We start from the raw sequence: 19,018 nt of genomic DNA on the forward strand, positions 1-19,018 counted from the left end.
CTTGATTTCTTTATGTTTGTAGGCAAGATTATCATGAGGTCTCACCTGGTCAAATCTGATCTTTATTAATTTTGATGAAAACCATAGCTTTTCCTTTCCCATGGAAACAAAGGCATAACCTAGCCCCCAATGCAACACATTTCCTAACTTCCATTCTGAAGTTAAAGTATTCTTAAACTATATAGGCTTATTTAAACTAGCAGTTTTTTCCCACAATGCAATGTCTCTCAGCAGCTGTCATTTTTTTCATTAGCATTTAAAAATTAACATTAATAAAGCATTATACAGGGTCCAAACTACTCCCTGTATTATGGCACTTCCTATTCTTACGTGGCTTATTTTTTAAATATTACTTTACTCTATCTTTAAAAACTTCATTTTACTATTTTCAAGCTATTTATGTTTTATGATTGTCTTTGTCTGTTTTCTTTTCATTCTTCAACACCTAAACACATACTTAAGCATACTGCACCTGTCAATGGTTTTCTTGGTATGAATCTGGCTTTCAGCATGCCTGCATTCATCCAGATCCTACACACCAAGCACTCGGATCTGTAAAGGAGCTGGGCCTCTGTAGGCTGTGCCTATGTGTGCATCAGGACTGCCAGAGAGACTGAGTTTGTTAGGAAGCCATGTCCAATTCCTTTCTGGAATTTTTCTAAGGTTTCTCAGGCACTATGCTTGGGTATACCTATCTCCACTTTGGATGCCATATGTAGCTGGTCTTTCTTTGGTCTGCCAGCTCCTGAGTAATATCACAGAGACTTTTTATTAATTATGAAAGCTTGGCCTTATCTTAGGCTTGTTCCCAACTAGCTCTTAAAACTTAACTCATGTATAGTAATCTACATTCTGCCAAGAGGCTCATTACCTGTCCTCAGTACCATGTGTCTGACTTCCTCTGCATCTTGCTGGCAAATCCCCTGCCTCTCAGATTCTTCCTAGAGTTTCTATCTCTGCCTGGAAGTTCCATCTATCCTCTCCTCTCTAGCTATTGGCCATTTGGCTCTCTATTAAACCTATCAGAAGGTTCCTTAGGCAGGTGGGCTAAAACAGAAACACATCTTCACACAGGGTGTCAAATGTCCCCACAACAATATATAGTTTTTAAAAAGAAAATGTTTAGCATTAACTTATTATAATCAAAAAGACTAAAAGCATCAAAACTCTAAGTTTCTGAATTGAAAACTAGAGAAATGGCCTATTTAAGACTAATGCATTGGAAAAGAAATTAAACTTTGACCAGAAATCACTGAAAGTTAAAATGGAAAGAAAAAGGAAAAAAATCAATTAAAACCAAAAACTGGTTTTCTTAAAATATTAAAATTATCAGTGCTCTGAGATAGGAAAAAGTTCAGGTGCAAATTACAGATATTAGAAATGAAGGATGTATCATCTCACTTGAACAAAAAGCACAATAAAGGGATATTACAAACAAATATATATTCATAATAATTTATTGAGAGATAGAACACTAATACTCACATGAATATCAATAGGTGATCTAAAACAATTCTGTAATTATTAGTTAAATGAACAGATTGCTAATAGTATCCCAAAAGGAAGCACAGGGTTTGGGTGGTAAGTCCTACCATACAAACTCTTTACAATATTGTCCAGAAAATGGACACATTCCTAAGTCATTTTTATAAGGTGAAATTTACTATAATTACATCAAGTAAAGTCATTCATTAAAATGGAGAGCTACTGATAATACCTGGCGCCCAATGTTCGTGGTATGAATTCTCGAAAAAGCTACTTGCCTGTGGGCCTTGTGGGCCCCAGCTCAGACCCGAGCTACACTTGGCCAGTTGTGGTGGTGCACGCCGGTTGGATTTGCTGAAGGTGGCAGAGGCAGGAGGATCCCGAGTTGGAGGCCGGCCTAGGAGGCTTGCTAAGGAGAAGTTTCTGCCTGGGACCTGGCCACAAACAGTGGCGGTGGAACCATGGAGGCAGCGGCTGCTGCTCCATGTTGCTGGCTACTTCTCATCTTATTGGTGACTGCAGTGATGCTGCTACCTGGGACAAAGTGTTTACTGCTGCCGGTTCAGAGAAGAATTGCCAGGACCATCATGTTACAAGAAAGCATCAGCAAAGGTCAGTTTGGAAAAGTTTGGCAAGACAAATGGTGGGGAGAAATTGCTGTGAAGATTTTCTGTTGTAGGAAGAATGTTCATGGTTCCAAGAGACAGACATTTATCAGACTGTGATTGCTCCAAACCACAGAGGAGGCACAAAAAAAAAAAGTCTGCAGGGAACCATGACCACACCTAACAGGAACTTTGAAATCTTCAAAGGATGACGGGACCCCACAAAGATGATTCCACATAGACTATGATAAAGCCATTAAGCCGATTAACACCATGGAAAAATCGACTTTGGACTACAAATTGTTTAGGACAATTTCGAGATGACTAGGTGAGATGATCCAGCCTGACAGACTACTCAAGCAAGGACTTGTGACAAGCCCTGAACTTTCCTATTATGCAGAGACCGGACAAATGATACAGGACTTGACAATTAACCCAAAAATTTTCTTTTCAAGATTCCCTAAAGATATCTTCACCATTAGAAAGAAAAAAGAAAAAGAATATAGATATGAGATAGATCATCGAATCTACTCTGAGAAAAAAGATAAAGAAATAATAGTATAAATAGGTAGATCACTGAATCTACACTGAAGAAAAAGGGGAAGATATAAAAATGACAAAAGGTAGACTATTGAATCTATTGTTAAAAGAAAAATGGAGAATATGGATATGATAAGATAAAAAGGGAGATTATGGAATCTACTTTTAAAAAGAAACTACTTGGTTTAAATAGGATAAGTAATGAAAATTTTGTCTGAGTCTATCAAATGTTACTGGACTGGACATTGTTAATATATTAATGGAGGTTTCTGCCTGAATCTGTCAAATGTTAATGGACTAGACATTGTTAATGTAATCTTGACTGTGTATATTGTATACACTTACTGGATATAATTTTTCTTGTATTAGTTATTAGCTTTTTTAAATTTTAGACAAAAAGAGAGAAAATGTGGTATTGTATTCCCCCAAATATTGTGCATGCTAATAAACTTATCTGGGGTCAGAGACAGAGCAGCCACAATATTAAATATAAAAGATAGGCAGTGGTAGCACACGCCTTTAATCCTAGGATTCCAGAGGCAGAAATCCATGTGTTCAAGGATACAGACAAGCATGGTGACTCATCACGCCTTTAATCCCAGAAAGCAAGCCTATAATCCCAGGGAGTGGTGGTAGAAAGCAGAAAGGTATATAAGGCATGAGGACCAGAAACTAGAAGCATTTTGGCTGGTTAAGCATTTGGCTGGTTAAGCATTTGGCCTGGTTAAGCATTCAGGCTTTTGAGCAGTAATTCAGCTGAGACCCATTCTGGATGAGGACTCAGAGGCCTCCAGTCTGAGGGGGCAAGACCAGCTAAGGATCTGGCGGGGTGAGGTAGCTGTGGCTTGTTCTGGCTCTCTGATCTTCCAGTGTTCACCCCAATAACTGGCCTCAGGTTTGATTTTATTATTAAGAGCTTTTAAGATTCATGCTACAAATACCACTCATGGACATAGATGCAAAAACTTCAACCATAATTTTTAATATCATTAGTACTGATGTTAAATGTTAACAGTTGTTAACTAATAATTATGATGGCTAATGTTATTTTGATGGTTAGCTTTACATTTAAAAGTTTGAAAATTACTGTGCATAAGAGAACCATAAAGCAAAATTGGAATTCCAACTGTTACAGACTGCTAAACATTGTTTTTGTAATTGCTTGTAAATCATAATTTTGAAATTTAACAAAACTGCTGTTTATGCAAGGCTATAGATCATAAGGTCAGTCACTGTTTCTGCTTCTGTAAACAAGTTGTTTCACAGGAGATAGCCTTCTGCTTGCACAGAACAGAATGTAACTTACTGGTTTTTGCCTTTACAAAGCCCTGACTGATGTGGCTGGGTGCTACACTTGGCAATCTTTTTTTTTCTCTTGAGACAGGGTTTCTCTGTGTAGCTTTGGAGCCTTTCCTGGAACTTGCTTTGTAGAGCAGGCTGGCCTCGAACTCACAGAGATTGGCCTGCCTCTGCCTCCCAAGTGCTGGGATTAAAGACATGCACCAACACTGCCCTGGTACCAGTACATGAATAAAAGCCTCTTCTTTGTTAAAAATTATTAATGGCAAGGCAAGTAAATCTCTGAATGACCCTAGACTCATAACAACTCAATATATCAATAGGCTAAAATAAAGATTATAACAGTTGTTACAGGAAAAAGTCTTTGACAAAATTCATCACTTCTCAAATTCTCAGCAAATTATTTTAAAATTGTCTTCTGAGCTCGAGATCAATATGCTGAATCTGATTTAGTCATTATATAATACATGTGTGGAAATATTACATGGTACTATTAAATGTGTGTATCCTTCAAGATTTTTATGTATGAAATAAACAGCTCTAAAACTTTAAAAGGAAAACCTAGAAAAATACTACAATGTCTAGCACCATTCTCAGTGGGGAGAGTCCCAGAGCTTCTCCTATAAGATTGGTAATTTGGGAAGAAGGTCATCACTTATTGCTCATATTCAATATTGAAGTTTTATTCTTAGCTGTTGCAAAAGGACAAGAAAATAAATAGTGTGCATATAGCACAGAAGAAATGACTTTCTCTGACCTGATACTTTTACCCAAGTAGATAATATTAAAGGCTTGACAGAAAACTATTTTTTAAAATTGCAGGATACAATATTGATATAAAAAGGGACACATGTTTTCCATATACCAAAAAGAAAATTGAAACTTTAAAAAGTATCATTTACAGGGCTGGAGAAATAACTTTATGGTTAAGAGCACCTACTGCTCTTCCAGAGGACCTAGGTGTGATTCCCAGCACCTACATGATGCTTCACACCCATTTGTAATCCCAGTTCCAGAAAATGCACTTCTTCTGATCCCACTAGCTCCTTTTAGCGTAGATACACCCATGAACACACACATATATACTTAAAACAAATGCACTTTTAAATAACATTTACAGTAGCATCAAAAAATAGAACAGTTAGGGAGAGCAAGATGGCTCCAGGGGAAAGGCAAGCCTGGTGACCAGAGTTGAATGCTAGAACCTGTGTGAAGATAGAGAGAACCTACTCCACAAAGCTGTCTTTTGACCTCCACATACACACCATAGCAAATGTGCCTGTGAATACACATCATATACACTTACAATAATAATAATAATAATAATAATAATAATAGTTTTTTGCTTGTTTAACAAAGTCAGTTTATTGTATGAACTTATAAAGTCAGATTTTGTACAGGAAAGGCATGTGTACTGTTTTATTACAGGGGACATATTTTATTACCTTAAAATAGTCCCCTCTTTTTTTTTGCCTCCCTGTCTGAGAAATCAGGAGGATACAATCTTATATATCGTCTAGGTCTTATCTTTTTTTGTGCCATTTATGTTTGTTTTTGCATCAATAAAGTCCACATGTGGATTGATCTGGGTTTTTAACTTTTAAATAAAATATGTAGGTATGTGTCTAACAAGGAATATACAGAAATTTTATGTGAAAAGTTGAAACATCTCTACAGTAAATTAAAGTAGAAAAGATGGCCTGTGTTGATGCAATAGAAAATCCAGTGATAACTAATGGTCCAATTCTTACCTTGAACTATAGTTAATAAACTACCAATGGAATTTCCAGGAAGCTATTTATATATATGAAGAAAATTACTCTACTTTTTTGCTGGAAATTCATAAGACCTACAATAGCCAAAGTAATTCAAAGGATGACAAAAGCAGAGTACCAATTAATCTTAAATATGAGATTTTATATTAAAATGAATCGAGGGTCTGAAGTGAAAGGGCTTTCTGGCACAAGATTATCTTAGCAATTGGGAGCCAAGGAACACTACAAAGTCACACAACACAATAAACCTCACATAAGAGATTTATGCCGGGCGGTGGTGGCGCACGCCTTTAATCCCAGCACTCGGGAGGCAGAGGCAGGCAGATCTCTGTGAGTTCGAGGCCAGCCTGGGCTACCAAGTGAGTTCCAGGAAAGGCGCAAAGCTACACAGAGAAACCCTGTCTCAAAAAACCAAAAAAGAGATATATTGGGGAGAAACGAAGAATGGCAATTGCCTTTGAGCAAGAACAGAGACAGAAGCCTGCTTGGTGGAGAAAGTGAGGTTTATAGGGTTTTTGGACAATTTGCAGTCAGCTAGTGGAAAATCACAGCGTGGCTGGAAGTATTGTTTATCAACCCTGAGTAATGGGGACAGGGATTTCCAAGTCCTGGGTTCTGGGATAGGCCATGGACAGGGTGATTTTCCATTGGCCTGTTACCCTATATTCTTCCCTTTTTAAAATCTGCTATTGATAACCAACCGAGGGTCAGAAGAGGGGGAGATGTTATCATTGGACTACTTGCTAAGTGGGCCATTGAAGTCCTTGGGGCAAGATTGATCTTCACTGTTAGGGCATAATTGGAGCACTGTAGGCATCTGGTTCCAGAGTTGGGGACTAACAATCCTGCAATAGCAACTGGTTAAAAGTCTGACTAGAAATCTTTTGAATTTATTATTGAAGAAATATAGATAAGAAGTTTATAAGACATAGTGCAATTAGTAAGATTAGGAACAGAAGGAGAAGGGAGCATAAAAAGGGCAATATCCACTTCCATGTTGGACTGCCCATAATCTACTAGCCAGAGGCATGGATCTGTTCATTACATTTTTGAAGATCTATCTGGGATTGTTGGATCTTATCTTTTACTACACCCAATTGGTTGGCATAGTAGCAACATTTCTTCCTATGAAAGAGCCACCTTCCTTTGCTGTTAGTAGATCTAATGCTTGCTGATTTTGTAGGACTATGGATGCTAGTGAGTCTACTTGGCACTGTAGGTTAAAAATGATCTGAGCTACCCACTGGAGGTTTTGGATGAACTGTGAGGAAAATTGATGGTATATTTTTAGGGAAGTAGTTAGTGCCAGTGCTCCAGTGGTAATGCCAACAGTTACGCAGGGCTGTGAGAAGGGGCAGAATTTGAACTGCTCATTTTTCATGACATGTCACTATAAATTCCATAATTGGAATCAGCAAGGATTTGTCACTGGGTACCACCCTTAGTTTTGGAAATAGGAACACCAGTGCACAAGTCCCAGACCACCTGGTGGGTAGGCAATGGTAAAAATGAGTGTCATAGAGGATGGAGGTGTGAACATTAGCCAGAGTTTTCTCCATTCCCGACCAGCCCCATGGTGCTTGCTGGTCTGCTGGCATGTTTCTCCTTGGGTGGCAGGCTGGAATCTCTCCAGACTCCACCTTTCTCTTTCCTGTCTCTCTCCTTGGATTTCTTGCCTACTTCTAAGCTCCTTGCCATAGGCCAAAGAAGTTTATTTATTAACCAATGGGAATCACATATATTTACAGCATACAGAAAGACATCCCTCAGCACATGCGAGCATAGGGACTGAGTGGTAGTGATGAAGGTTAGGGCATTATTACAGTCTAAAAAATTCAGTGTGCCCACAAATTGTGTTCCTAACAAGTTAAAGTAGTCTGTGTTACTGGAGGGATGTTGAAAAGATAAAAGGCTAGTGATTTGGGGCTCAGAACAATTGACAAGAGGTGTGATAAAGTGATGGGTGAAACCATAATTGGGGGTTGTGAGCTTGATCTGGGAGAAACACATAACTAGCACTCTTCAAAGCAGCTAGCCAGAGTGTTATATAGTAGCTGATATGTGGAGGTTAAGATCTAAAACAAGAGATAGAGTAACTATGAGGACAGAGAGCTAAGTGTCATCCCAGAGGGTATACATTAGGGAGGTAAGAATCTTTGATGAGTGTTGGAACACATATTCTATTTTTTGCTATATAGATTTTGGGGGAGTGAGGTATATATTCTTTGTATTTTGATTGTGCCCACGGGGTACCTGCAGAACAGGTCATAATACAGTTTGCCAGTTTCTCCCATCTGGTATCCCATGGGTCTTGAATGTAGAGGTGGAAGGATCTCTCCTATGTGTAAAGATGAGAACAGGGATTAGGATGGCCCATATTTGTTTCTTAGTATTTACAGGACCAATATGGGCAACCTCCATAGGTTTCTGGACATTACTTACAGTAATCTTCCTTTTGGCCATAGAGAAAACAGGCATGGAGTTAAGTCCTGGTGAAGGAGAGATGGATAAGGGAGTTATAGGGAACTAGACTGGCATTTGAAAGCCTTCTATAGATAAATTCCTGACCCTGTTAGGATGGGTTGCTGGCTAGAGTGGGGGATGCTTGGACATTAAACATCCATATGCCTTGGGCATCTATAGATGGGAATGAAACAAGGCCCAATCCAGTGGATTTGAGCATGGTCAACTGTGTGAGGCCTCATGCTTCTGAAACCAAAGGTAGTCTCTGTGTCTTCTGGAACTTAAGGGAGCAAGGGCCTGTGGGAATTGAAGTGTAAAATAAAGATTTGTTCCATTGTGCAAAATTTTGGGAGAGAAAAATTTAAGATGTGAGAAGCATATCCAGAGGGGGAGTCCTTCAAGTTTAACAACAATAGAAGTAACAAAGATGACTCGGAAAGGGCCTTTCCACTTCAAGGAAGAAGGGTAGGGGTTGCTGGTGTGGCAGAGAGAGAAGGACCATGTCCCAAGTATTAAGAAGGGGTTGGACTGGTCAGATGGCCATGGTAGAGAACTGTCAGTGAATGTTCAGAACATAAAGCACAGGTATGGGAGCAGGAAGCTAAGCAGGTAAGTGGAGAGAGATGATGGCTGAGATAAGAGACTGAGAGGATCTGTCGCTCATGTATAAGCTCAAACAGAGAAATGGAGAGAGGTGTGAGGAGAGGTAGGGGTAGAAGTTTTCCCAATCTAGGTAAAGTTCTTGTGAAAGCTTAGTAAGGATATTTTTGAGGGAACAATTGGTTCAATCAATCTTTCCCAAAGACTGGGGATGATATGGGATATGAAAGTGCCAAGGAATCTTAAGATCTTTGGATAAAGTTTGAGATTTTTGAGAAGTAACTCAGGACCATTATGTAATTGGAGGGAGGTTGGCCCTCTGAAGTGAGGGACCTCTAGAAGGGACAGAAATTCATCTTTAGTTGTAAGGACTAAGAGTGATGGGATCAGGTGTTTTCTATCTAGAATAGTGGCCTTGTGAGTTGAAGTAATAGTCCCTAATAAGTAACCTGAGAGGTGGACAACTGAACCTTAGAGGGTGAGACCTTATGTCCTTGCCAGACCAGAAGTTTAGTAGAATAGAGGTGTCAGCTTGACTAATTTGTAAGGATGGACTACAGAGGAAAAGATCATCTACATATTATATAAGCTTGGATTCAGGAAGAGACAAACAGAGTAAATAAGAGGCCAAAGTTTGGTCAAATAGATGCAGGTTGTCCCAGAACCCTTGCGGTAGTATGGTCCAAGTGAATTGAGTAGAAAGGTGAGTGTGTGGGTTAGTCCAAGTAAAGGAAAATAGATGTTGTGTTTGGGGATCTAGAGGAATGGAAAAAAATGCATCATCCTTGAAGTCTAAGACAGAGAAATGAAAGGTCTCTGAGGGGGGATGGTTTAGAGGAGAGTCTAGGAGTTGGGTACCACAGAGTTAGTGAGTAAGATATCCTGAACCAAGTGGTTGGTTCTGTTGATTTTTTTAAACCATGAATATGGAAGTGTTAAAGGGGGAAGATGCAGGGCACAATTTTTTTTTTCTTAAGAAGTTAGAAATAAGAGATTAAGTCTCCTGAGACTTTGCAGAGAGAGTAGGTACTAGGCAGGGTTTTGTAATTGGATAATGAGAGGGGGGTGATATTTGGTTAAATGGGTTTTGGGTGTCCCATATTTGAGGATCCATCTGGGAGGTTGGCAAGAGAAAAGGTTTGTTGGATTGTGTGGTTTGGAGGAGAAGGAAGAGGGGAATTCTCAGCAAGCCTAGGATCAAGTAGATGAGAGGTGTGAAGGAAACAGAAGATACCACTTTGGCTAGAGGGTCTCTTTCTAGCAAGGGGATGGGACAACTTGGTACCTGTAGTGGTTTGAATAGGAATTAACTCCAATAGACTTATGTGTTTAAATACTTAGCCATAGTGAGTGGCACTATTAGGAGGTACGAACTTGTTGGAGTAGGTATGGTTTTATTGGAGGAGATGTGACACCAGGGGTTGGAATTTGGAGTCTCAGAAACTCAAGCCATGTCCAGTGTGGGATTCTTTTTCTGCTGCTTGAAGATCCAGATGCAGAACTCTCAGTTCCTTCTCCACACCATGTCTGCCTGCACGCCACCACGCTTCCCATCATGATGATAATGAGCTAAACTTTTGAAACTGTAAGCCATCTCCAGTTAAATATTTTCCTTTGTAAGAGTTGCTATGGTCATGGTGTCTCTTCGCAGAAATAAAACCCTAACTAAGACACTATCAGTAGGATGGAGTGGGTAAGAGGAATACCTCTAAAGATACAGCTGAGTGGTGGGGTTAGGTGAGGTTGGTATGGCTGTTCCCCTACCCCAACAATAGGGGAATGAGAAGGAAGGGTGAATCCCTAAAACTTTGTCAGAACTGAGTGTCAAGAAGGTTGCCCTGATACTGTAATAACTACCCAGGGCTCTCTGTCAGAGATGGTGGTAGTCAGGCTAATGAAGCAGACCCCCTCAGTTGTCCATGGACAGACCTAGGAGGTCAGCTGAAGAGTGGTCTGGCTCTGATTTCCCCATACTATGAGGGACATGGGGACAGTCAACAGCACAGTGGCACCTTGGATATGGTCAAGGTGGTTTCCAAAGGTTCAGGCAGGCCTGGGCCCTCATGACTAAATTTGAAGCAGAAATCCAGAGGATCTTGGGCTTTGGGAGGCAAGACAGCTCAAGCAGTTGCTGTGGCTGACTAGAAGGCCTTACCCAGCACTTGGTATTTTTGGTTTTGGGCTCTTTCATCTCTCCTAATGGTACCCCTTGAAGGCCAGAGGTATGATTTCTGCCTGTGGGGTGAGGGACCTCCTTTCTAGATGCTTAAGTTTGGCCCTAATGTCAGGGAGACTTTGAGAGAAATGGATCATGAGAAGTTGTTTTCCAACTGGGGTTTGGTGATTCAGATTGTTACATTATAAGAGAAACTTTGTAAGGCAGTCTAGGAATGGAGATGGGTTTTCATTTTGTTCTAGATGACCTCTTGAATTTTTTCATAATTTACTGCTTTAAGGGCAGCCAAGAGATGAATTGTAAATTGATCACTAGCTAAAATGCCCCCTCAAGGGGTATTTGTGGTAGTTTGAAGGGGAAGGGTCCCCATAGACTCATGTGTCTGGATGCTTGGTCACCAAGGAGTGGCACTGTTGGGATATTTGGCCTTGTTGGAGTAGGTATGGCCTTGTTAGAACAGGTGTGTCACTGGGCATGGTCTTTAAGTTGTAAATACTCAAGCCTGGCCCATTGTCACTCTTTTCTTGCAGCCAGCCAATCTAGAATTACAACTCTAAGCTCCTCCAGCACCATGTCTACCTGCATGCTACCATGCTTCCTTCCTTGATGATAATGGACTAGACCTATGAACCTGTAAGCCAGCTATAGTTAAATGTTTTTCTTATAAGAGTTACTGTGGTCATGGTGTCTCTTCACAGCAATAAAACATTGCTAGGACAGCATTGTAATTCCATTCAGGATCCTGGTCAGGGACCGCTTCAGTCTCAGTCAGGTGGGCAGCATTAATTAATTTTGTGGATTTTGTCTGCATGTGCCTTATCCTGTTTCCAGACTTGTCTGTGCTCCTTGGAGAGAAGGTTGTTGATGAGAATCATGTAAATATCATAGAAGGTGAGGTTATAGAATTACATGATCTATTGGAACTCATTAATGAAAGTAGAGGAATTAGCAGTACAAGACCCAAGTCTCTTTTCTATTTGAGAGAGTTCACTTAATGAGAAAGGGATATATACACTGACCATGTTGTCTAACCTGGAAAAATCCCATAAAGGGAAAACCAGGGCCTGGTTAGACCAGGTACAGAGAGTTAGAGGTGTCCCATGGTGGAGTGGCAGGAAGTAGTGGGAGGGGAAACCATTAGGTTGAAAGTGGGCACCAGGGAGGGATGATTAGGGCAGCCTGTCACAGGAAATGAGAAGGGGATATTAGGGGAATGGAGGAAGAGAAGGAGCTGTGGGTGGAGGCCAATAAGGGGGAGGTTTGTTAGCAGGATCAAAAATAGTGGAGGAATTATCTGGTTTGGGCTTCATGTCTAGCAGGGATTGGGTGGAGGAACAGAAAGAACAGAGAGATGGCTTGGAGCAGAGATAGGAGAAGGCGTGGATATAGAGAATTTATTTCCCTGATCACTCACAGTAATGTAAAAATCCCGAATAATACTGGGATCCAGAGTGCTGTTAGGCAGCTATTTATGCTGGTTTTCTAAGGGACATTAAGGCCATTTTTTATTAAAAAAGCAAATAAGCTTGGGGCCCTTTAGGTCAGGTAGCAGGTGGAAGGGGTGGAGGTTTCCTAACAGGCATCCCAAGGAGGAATGAGAGGGTATGGATGATCCATGGATGAGATAGAGATAGAGATCATAGTCTACAGTCCAGGGCATCTGCAAGGCTGAGAGAGGACTGAGAGAAGACCACACTTAATGCAAGTCAGGGCTAATAGCCTAAGGATATTGGTACCTGGTACCAGGGCTTTCAAAGTGAAGCAAGAAGGCAAAAAACAGAGCTCAGGAATGAGGTCTCATCCACAGAAAAGGGTCGGTGATGGGGCTGATGAAAAGGGCTAGCTGTAGCCTTAAAGACAGTGGCTGGTGTATCTTTGCTTCGAAGACTAACACAGGAGTGCTGGACACTCAATGGTCCCTTCCTTGTACTCAGGGAAATGCTTACACTGACCGAGGGAGAAACTTACCAAATTGTCACTGGTAGTCTGGGTGCTGAGCAATGGGTGAGCTGGAAGGTGAGCTGTAGTGGGTAGAATAGAGATGAAGGACTGGGCTTCAGTGTGGTTCTGACCCAGAGAAGGAGCACAGACAGGCACCAGGAGAGCCTATCTGAGTCACCACCAAGGAAAGTGTTTCCAGTACAAGCAATCTTAGTAATCAGGAGCCAAGGAATACCACGATGTCGCGCCACACAACAAACCTCACACAAGAGATTTATTGGGGAGAAATATCAAATTGTGACTATCTCTGAGCAGAAACAGAGACAGTGACAGGCTGGTAGAGAGGGTGGGCTTTATAGGGTTTTTGGAGCACGTGCAGTGAGTTTATGGAAAACCATGGTGCAACTGAAGTATTGCGTGGCTGTTATGGGGGTAGGATTTCCAAGTACTGGCTTCAGGGACAGGGTGATTTTCCACTGGCTTGAATCATACAAGAAGACATTTTCAGAGACAATGAATATATGTTGGCTTGATTGTAGCAATGGCTTCAAGGATGTGAGCCTACCTCTGAACTGAGACTATTCATTAACATCTGTAGTCATCGGTATGAGTTGTAATACAATCAAGCAATTTAATAGAATATTGAATGTTTAATTTGTCAGATTTAATCATCAACAAAAGACTTAAACAGCAGGTACGCTTCCAGCTGGAAAAATAATATTCTCATGGAAGAAATTGTGACTCTATCCATGTACATACCATCTTTTGGAGGAAGTTAATTGTGATGAGGACAAGGTATTTCGTAAACAGAAAATTATGATTGTCTAAGGGGAAAAACTAACAATGTTGCAATGTTGTGCTGTTAAAGCAAACAAGAATGAGGAACTTATGAAACTGTGTTGCTCTTCTGTCTGAAACCCTGTACTAGAAGTATTTCCTCACCTCTCAGTAAACTTCTGTTTATTACGTTGTATATCCGTGATGTTATTGTTTGAGACACCTCCTCACTATGTACTCCAGGAGGGTCACAAGCACACAATCCCCTTGGCTCAGATTACTGAGTTCTGGGATCACAAGCATGTACCACTATGCTCAGTTAGATCATTTATAATCTTGACCATTTGATTATGAACATTTTCTGTCTTGTAGGTCTGCTTTATTTTTTTCTGAGCTTTTGTTGGTCTATAATTGTCAGACAAGTTAGAAACAACTTAGAAAAAGTCCTCTTTTGTAGACTGCAGGATGGAGTGTGCAGATGCCAGGGATACAGTGATCATACAGACAAAAAGAACAAACCAGAAGAAGATGCTGTTGAGAAGGACTCAGGGATGCCATGTGACATGGTGAACATAACTAAAGCCCATGAAGTAAGAGCTTATGAAGATGGGAAATAATTTAATGTTTTGTTTTCAGAAATTTTTTTTGATGATGAACATGTATTTAATAAGTATTTATGTGAGAAAAGCTGATGCTGTAAAGGACTGAAATACACTTCTAGGAAGAAAGTTGTAGCTACAAAATCTATTATTCAGTTGAAAAAGAATCTCTGTATAGTAGCTGGGCAAATGGGAAGAAAGAATCATGTTTCTTTCTAATTTATATACTTTGGTCCTTGAGAATTTTTTGTCCGTGTGTATTTCCTACTTCTTTTGGGATACTTATGTAGTGTGTTACACTGCATTTTTATGTTTCATAGCTTTTAGGGGTTTTTGGGAGGAGTGGTTGTGTGCACATGTGTGCATATATGTGTGTGCAAGAACTGTCATCAATTTAAATGTTTTGAGTTGGTAGAGGAGAAATGTGTTCAAAGTACATTATACATTCGTATGAATTTTTTATGTAACACTGTATAATAATACATAGATAAATGAAAATAGTTTTGATTCCTCTTTTCTGTGTTCTCATAGTAACTTCACATTGATGAAAATTTTTCTTTATATGAACAAGGATGTCTGGGGAACTTTGTTGGATTCCTTTGCCAAGAACATCATCTTCTGACAAACTAATGCAATGCAGACTCATAAATGGACTTAGGAGAAAGACAATAGTATGTGCACAATCATGTGTATCTGTGTGTGCTCACATGGGGTATGTCTTTGTGTGTGATTTTGCCTGGTACTCTCCAACTTTCCCCCTCAAATGAATTTTGAAAATTGTCACTAGTGTGTTCTTACTCTGTTTCTTGATTTCATGTGTCATCTGAATGCATGCATATGTCTAGTGGAAATCACATTCTCAGTAAGCATTTAGTAAATTAATCTAAGATCTGTATTTGAGACAATGTAAATATATTTTATTATCTTGAAAGAATATGTATTACCTAAAACTTAGATAAAAAAGACAGATGGAAATGAAGAGGTAAGGTACACTTAGCACAGTGGTGGGAGTGGGGGCCTCACAAGCTCCCACCTCTAACTGAGGAGCATCTGTGGATGGCTTATGTTTTTTTGGGAGGGAAAGTCAGTTTTCTGTAAGTCAGTTGCCTTTGGTAGGTCAACAGCTCTCCAGTAGATGGTCCCACAAACTGGACTCAATGGTTATTTCAAAAAAAGAAAAAAAGACATAAAGTAGGGGACAGGGAGGTGGTATAGATATGATAGAAGTTGAGGGAGGTAACTATGATCAAATATATTGCACAAATTTCTCAAAGAATTAATAAAATCATTTTAATTACTTGAGCACACCTGTTTCTAGTCTCTATTCTGTTTGATTTGTCTGTATATCTGTTTTTAAGACAGTACCACATTGATTTTATTGTTGTTGCTTTTTAATATGTTTTCAAATTAACAAATATGACACCTGTACCTTTATTACTTTCCTTGCATTTGGGATCTTTTGAGGTTCCACATGGATTTTAGGATTTATTTTTGTTCTTGTAGAAAAGTCATAGGAATTGTTTTGAATCTATAGACCTGTTTGAGAATGAACACTTACTAAGCATCATAAGCAAAATCAGACACATGTGACATCATTGAAGTAAAAGCAAACAGTAAAGTGTACAGAATGAACAGCTGTAGTGGGAAATATTTGCACATAATTTTGGTTAAAGGATTAAGAACCAAAATACAATAAGAGTTCCTACAACTCAATGGCAAAAATAAATAAATTTAAATGTGGTCAAGGGTCTTATTAGACATGTCTGCAAACCAGATACCCACATGCTAATATTTACATGAAAAATGGTCAATGTGGTCAACTATCAAAGAAATGTAAATCAGATTCACAGTAAGATGCACCTAACTTTGCTGATGTGACTATTAAAAAATGAAGAGACACTGTTTTTGTGGAGAAGTAGAGCCAGAATATTCTTAGCCTCTAACAGGTCCTCATAAAATTTAGGAAAAGATTATCTAGCAATTTCACAAATATTTCTGAAGCAATGAACAAGATCAGTACATTAATCTTTGCTAATAAGTATAAATTTCTTATATAAGACAGAAAATTTAAAAACAGAGGATAAAATAATCCTAAAAAATTAAATAGGGAGAGATAGGTGAGGCATCTCATTAGGTAAAGATGTCTTCAAACCTGATGATCTGAGTTTAACTCTCAAGTTGCACACTGATTGATGCTCGCAATTTGTCCTCTGACTTCCATGCATGCACCATGAACTCTTCAAAGTATTTTTTTCTTATTCATCTGTATTTTGAGGGTTTTAAAAATCTCCTTTTATGGGTAAAAATATCAGTGTGAGGTTTTCTATACTGGCTACATTCAGTGAATGTTTATTACATACATAGGTGTTAAAAAGTAGAAATCTTTTAAACAGAAGGGAAGTAACAGTCACTCCTATCTAAGCCAACTGAACTATATTTTCTACACAGATAATCAGTCTTATGGTTTATAAAGGGTATAGAGCTCTGTTTGGAGTTTCCAGATGTAAATTCTACTTTATTAAGCCAACATGTCCATTGTCATGTATCCCAAAGAATTTGCAAGGACTGCAGCATAGAAAAAACATGATATGGCACAATTCTGGTTAGTAACATGAATATCATGACAGAATGGACTCTCACAGCATGGTTCTGCAGGAAAACACTTCATGAAATATTTATGACACATTTTAAACGATGAAAATTGTCCAAGTATTAAATTTAGGTACATGATACAAACAATGTGAAAATGTACAATGAGGGAAAAATGAATCATGTAAGCCGCTTTGGAAATTTACTTAACCCCAACACACATGGGGTGTGGGGAGGGACAAGTATGTCTGTGTGCACATGGACGTGCATGCATATATACTTTTTCCCTCATAAATGAAAGTGGATTTCAAATGAACAATTTCCATCTAGTCAAACATTAAACATGTATCCACATCCTATAAACAAACTTAAAAGGTAAATTACTGAGAAAACAAAGATGGGAAGGTGTAACTAAGAGTGTTTCAAGTTTCATATATTAAAAACAATACAAGATAAGCATGAAAAGTTAGCAAAATGTCTTCTAACATTAGAGAGAAAAGAGCCTTACTAAGCATCTAAAGAATATAAATTGAAACAATAAAATAAAAATTACCTTGTAGCCCCCCAAATTTCCCAAACTTTGGGAGCTTATATAGTATTAACAAAGCAGCCTGCTGCTGTATCTTGTGCCGTCTGATGCAGCATTTCTGGAGGGAATTTAGCAACACAGCCGAGGACCTTCGAAAAGGCCAGTCTCAGTGGTGGAGGAATGACAGCTCTGTACCTCTTTTCAATAACAGAAATTTATGTAGAATCACATTATTTCTCATATATTTATCACCAAATATTGAAATCAATCAAGTTATCTAATAGCAAAGGCATATTTACAGAAGTTATGAAATATCTAAATGACTCCTTGATTTATAAAACTGCCTATAACATGATATGAAATAACAAAAGGCAAAATTGAAAATTCTGGAAATATTTCTCTATTTCTTCCAACTAAAATCCTTTAAATTTTTTTGATATCTTATTCATTATATGTTTTGGGTATTTCACATGCACGCATGTCCGTTTGTCACATGCAGTATAGCATGAATCTTAAAAGTTCTTATTAATAAAATCAAACCCAAGGCCAGTTATTGGGGTGCACAATATATCAACCACAATGCAGTGCACAATGAGGCCAGAAGGGAGCATCACATTCACTGAAACTAGAGATACAGACATTTGTGAGCTTCCCTGTGAATGCTGGAAATGGAACCCATATAGATCCTCTGGAAGGGCAGCCAGTGCTCTTAACGTCTGACCTGTCTCTCTAGTCTGTGAACATAGACTTTCTGTATTGCAGTTTGTTTAACATAAAGGCTGTAAGACTGCATATTCTATCCTCTTGGCCTTAAGGAGGAATTTCATAAGTCAGTCCCAAAGATTAGGAAAAGGAAAGAGCAGGTGGACTATACGGTAGAAACTCACAGTCCAGGAGAAAAGCCATCCTTACTCCCATTCATTGTCCTCTTCCTTATAGGACAGGCCAAGCCTAGTGTGATCTACCGAAAGTAATTTCTTGATATTCTGCTTGGAAAGGAAATGCATAAAACTTGCCCCTTAATACTAAAAAGCATTAGAGATGGTAAGTTTTAAACTAATATCAAATAAGAAATAAAGGAATCGTAAAAGCACAGCAGTCTCTTTATACGTACCAATGAATGAAACATCAAAATAAAACTTCAGGACTGCACTGAGGATGCACTTTTCAAACAGCGATTTAAACACAAAGAGAGGCACAAACAGGGTGGGTGTTTTTTCACTCAAGGACACTGCCACAATGTAAGTCACTTTGTTTAATTTTCTTTATGGTTCATCCAACACTCTGCTTATGCTTTGAGCCTGAAACATGACACTGAATAAAATGACAAAAATCCTTGCTGCTGGGGAAATTCTCTAAATAAAAATAAACAGCAATGCAAAGATAGCATATGGTAATCAAGAACATCCTTCATAGTATGAAAAATATGAGGAGAGCCAAAGAGCCAGAGACTCCAGAGGGGGTATCTGGGGGACAGCGATAGAGTGATGTTGGTTAAAACTGCTAGGGCAGTCTTAGGAGTAAACAACTAAATAAGTACTTGCAGGGAGGAATACTTAGCAATGGTTATATCTGAGGCAGTACTGAATGCAGAGCTATCAATGGGTACAAAGGGCCTATAGAGAGGGATGCCTGGTATG

The sequence above is a fragment of the Peromyscus eremicus genome, chromosome 3 (assembly GCF_949786415.1).
Source record: "Peromyscus eremicus chromosome 3, PerEre_H2_v1, whole genome shotgun sequence".
Lineage (NCBI taxonomy): Eukaryota > Metazoa > Chordata > Mammalia > Rodentia > Cricetidae > Peromyscus > Peromyscus eremicus.